The 4,389-nt window shown below is 47.2% G+C and overlaps 1 protein-coding gene across 2 annotated transcripts in view; it reads left to right on the forward strand.

The window, feature by feature from the left end:
- The first annotated feature begins 3,291 nt into the window (after positions 1 to 3,291).
- CSGALNACT2 (chondroitin sulfate N-acetylgalactosaminyltransferase 2) overlaps positions 3,292 to 4,389 on the forward strand; it is a 52,015-nt gene continuing 50,917 nt past the window's right edge. For both annotated transcript variants that reach the window (XR_002774985.1, XM_003796602.3), the window contains exon 1: positions 3,292 to 3,380. The gene's annotated coding sequence lies outside the window, so the exon portion shown is untranslated. The remainder of the gene's footprint in view (positions 3,381 to 4,389) is intronic.

The raw sequence follows: 4,389 nt of genomic DNA on the forward strand, positions 1-4,389 counted from the left end.
TTTAGCTGGCCAGGGCTGGATTTTAACCCGCCAGCCTCAGTGTATGTGGCCGGCACCATAACCACTGTGCTATGGTCGCCAAGCCATTTTTTTTTTTTTTTTGAGACAGAGCCTCAAGCTATTGCCCTGGATAGAGTGCCTTGGCATCATACTTCACAGCAGCCTCAAACTTGGGCTCAAGTGATCTCAGTTTTTCTATTTTTAGTAGAGACGAGGGTCTCGTTTTTGCTCAGGCTGGTCTCAAACTGGTGAGCTCAAGCTATCCACCTGCCTGGGCCTCCCAGAGAGCTAGGATTACAGGTCTGAGCCACTGCACCTAGCCTCCCCCCAGTATTCTTGATTATTCTATAAATAGTGTTGATCTTGTATGAGTTCTTAATTCAGCTTGGGTCTAAGGTGTTTATGAAGGGCCCTGGCATTTTCGGGTCTTAGGAGGGTTACTGGGAAAGGGTAGAGATGTGAATAGGGGAAGAGAGGGAGGAATGGACAGATGTGTGGAAGGAGAGAGGTAGAAAAGGTAAGAGAGAAGAGGGAGAGCAGGATTTGGGGGCGCAAGTAGAGGACAAATGGGAGGACTTACTAGGAACATGAGTCCAGTTCATTGTTGCTTAAATTTTGCCAAATTGCTCATTAGCTTTGGCCAAAGAATCTTTTAGGGAAGCAATTTTTTTTTCTTTTTTTGCAGTTTTTGGCCAGGGCTGGGTTTGAACCCTCCACGTCCAGTATATAGGGCTGGCACCCTACTCCTTTGAGCCACAGGAGCTGCCCAGGGATGCAATTTTTGAATCAGAATTTGATTTAGAGTCCTCTGATTACAAAAAAATGCTGCCCATTTGGGCCTAAAAAGACTTATTCTTTTCTTTTCTAAGGCATCTCTCAAATGTTCAAGTTAAATGTTCCTCTAAGTAAATCTCCACCAAATCATCCTCAAAAGTAATGCTTTCAGAAATGGCACAAGGATTGGGATTGTAAAGACAGTACACATAAGAAGCTGGAGTTTTATCCTGGATGAGGAGAGGATTTCAATTCAGTTACCACCATGTGAGCTGGCTCCTTATGCTGGGTAGGAATGTAATATGTGTCTCTTGGGATGGAAAATTAAGATGGAAGGAAAACCTCATCCAGTTTTCTTCACGATCCACAGCAAAGTTTGTTCACGTAGACACTGGTCCCATGAGAACTTCTTGCTCACAGGCCTGTGAGGCCAGCTAAACAACAGACTAGTAAGGCCTAAGTCTGTGTTCCATGCTATCATTTTCCTTTTATGACCAAAAAACTTCTAGATAGCACAGCACAAAACAGTAACACAAGAGACAGCAAAAAGGGATGAATATAAAATGTCTTGATTCTACCAGACATCCCAAAGAAGTGGGAATCAATATAAAAACCCAGGTACCTGGGAATGATGCCTTAAAAAAAACAACTATTAATCTTTCCCACTAAAGTACCTGGGAATAAATAGCTAGGGAACTCAGTGCACAGACAGAAAGTTCAGACCCAGTTCTGACTTATCCATACTGGTGTGGACTCGATAAGCCAAGGGCCCCTGGGTATCACCACTAGAGGAAGGCTGGAGACCTCCATGACAAGTGGTACAGGTTACATCTTAGTGCCAGCAGGAAAACTGTGGAAAATAGAGGCCACCCAGATAAGACCAGGCAAAAGCTATTTATTCAGAACCTGCTATACAAGGGAGTCAGCTAGCATCACTTGCTTTTGGCAGAGACTCAAAGGCAGGCAGGACAATGGGAAAGATTAATAGTTGTCTTTTTTTTTTTTGGCCAGGGCCAGCTTTGAACCACCTCTGGCATATGGGGCCAGTGCCCTACTCCTTTGAGCCACAGGTACCACCAATAGTTGTCTTTTTTTAAGGCATCAAAATGGAGATTGTTGGATTTTTTTTTTTAAGTATGTTTTTCTGGCTAGGCATGGTGGATCACATGTTTTTCTGCTAGGCATACAGGATCACACCTGTAATCCTGGCACTCTGGGAGGCCCAGGTGAAGGATTGCTTGAACTCAGGAATTCCAGATCAGCATGAGTAAGAGTGAGAACCCCATCTCTTCTTAAAAAATAAAATAAAATAAAATAGAAAAATTAGCTAGGCATGGTGGCATGTACCCATAATCCCAGTTACTTGGGAGGCTGAGTCAGGAGGATTGCTTGAGCCCAAGAGTTTGAGGTTACCTAGAGTTTGTGATGCCACTGCACTCTAGCCCAAGCCACAGAGTGAGACCCTGTTTTTCAGTTTTCTCCGCTATAACCTGAGGACCAGACCTGCTCTAGGTTTTAGGAGTACCAGCAGGATTCAAAGAAAGTGCTGGCAGAAACTGTCTGCGCCAGGGTTGGTTGGCACGTTGATCAGTAAGGAGGCAGGATAAAGGGAGGAAAAACCCTTTTTTCAGGTCAGTAGGGCAAGTGAAGGAAAGAAGAAAACGCTTGGCGAAGGGTTGGTGTCTCTACCATGCATTGCAGCACGTTAGGAGATGAGGTGGTTTTGAATTTGGTTAGTGGAGATACAGTCTTATCTTTGCGGAGGGCTTACTAACATTCATTCGTTCCCCCTTCCATGGGGACGCAGTGAACCTGGCGCTGCCCGACATGCTCTCACTTGCCCAGAGTACTTGGGGTATGAGGGTGGACAAAGTGTCTTGGGGATGCTCCTGGAACAATCAAATGAATAGAGGGCATGGGGGAAAGAGCTTCTCTTTTTTCCCCCCAGTCACTGAAATCACACAGTATCTGACCTTGAAGACGTTTTCCAGAATGCCCACCTCAACTTCTTCATTTAACATGTGAGGAAACCCAGGTCCAAAAAAATGGACTGACCAGCCTAAAAGTCACAGGCAGCCCAGGGCTTCCTGGCTCGTACACCTCTGGATACCTGTCAGCCCTAACTCAGCACCCAGGGGGCGCACACAGCCCCCTCGGGCTCCCAAGACAAGGCCCTAGGGCAAGACCGCGCCGCCACCCCGCCCAGTCCCTCCTGCAGGGATGGCCACAAAGCCTGCAGCCGGGCTCTTTCCCCGCGGGCGCTGGCTCGGGCAGGAGTCTCGGCACTCCGCTAGTCTCCACAAATCGTTTCTGGGAGTAAACACACATATTTCTCAACAGATAGGTGTATAATCAATACGAATACGTTAGGTACCCCGAAGTCCTAACGCCGTGCCCGGGCGCGTGGAGAGGGCGGGGCCTGGCGGGGTGGGCGGGGCGCGCGGCAGCGGCCGCCTCATTTCCTCGTGCGCGCCGGAAGTGGCGGTTCTCGGCGCGGCAGCGCGCCCGGAGGGTGGGCGGCTGAGGCGCTAGTGCCGCCCGGTGTGCCCGCGGTCCGGGAGCAGGCGGTGGCGCAGCGGCCGCGGTTCGTAGAGCAGGCGAGTACGGTGAGTACCTGGCCGACACGGCCTTGCCCATCTGAGGTTCCCGCAGACTCGGTGCCTAACGGTGCGGGCGCCGGGGCTGCGGGTGCTGTCGGTGTCGGGTAGCCTCTCAGGCGAGTCCCTCGGGAACTCTGTCCCCGTGGGGTCGCCTCACGGACGAGCGCTTTGGGGGCCCTGGTCCCATGGGGCCGCCTTACGGATGAGCCTTCCGGAGTTCGCTCTGGTTTTAGGGAAAAGCTGCGGTTTTTTCTTTCTTTTTTTTTCTTCTGAGAACAGTGCTGCCAGAGACCGTTGGTTTGCGTGTCACTGTTTTTTTTTTTTTTTTAAACCAATTCACCACCCTCTCTCCTCTCAGTGGATAAACTTTTTAGTCAGCTGTTACCCCTTGATTGCTTTAAAATAGTTTTCTCTGACAGCAGCACCTTTTTATCTGACAGATACCAAAACGGACACTTTTAAAAGATGCTCGTTTGTGGAAGAATTAGTGGGACTGGGAGCCTCTGGCAGCTGTCAGAGAATGCATCTTGAAAATTACTTTATTCCTGAACCAATGGCTGAGCAGTAATCCATAAAGTACACTAGTTCTACTTCTATTTGTGATGATGGTATTGACATCATGACAATTTGACTATAATCCAATGAAGCTTTTCTTAAGTCCTGAATTGTTCAACTTAGAGTTGTTTTCTCCCTTGTTTTTGATGTATAAATGGATGTCATGACATTTCACTGTCATTCAAACTCACAGGAGCTGGGCCTTCATTTCTGGTGAAATTAATGTTCTTTAATATTGTATTAAAATAGTAGCTTTGATCTTGGAAATGAGAAATCAAATTGTCTTGTATCACTATTCTGCTACCATTTGTTTAAAATTGCGACCAAAAAAATGCAGAAAGGATGTTGGATTTCCGTTATGCATGGCTCAGAGAATTTTGACCTGAATAAGCATAGTTTTAGTTCCAGTTTGGAAGTTACATTTTTCTCTTTCTTAACTTTTTTTTTTTTTTTTTTTTTT

Source organism: Otolemur garnettii, unplaced genomic scaffold, assembly GCF_000181295.1.
Source record: "Otolemur garnettii isolate 467f Iridium unplaced genomic scaffold, OtoGar3 scaffold00105, whole genome shotgun sequence".
Classification (NCBI taxonomy): Eukaryota; Metazoa; Chordata; class Mammalia; order Primates; family Galagidae; genus Otolemur; species Otolemur garnettii.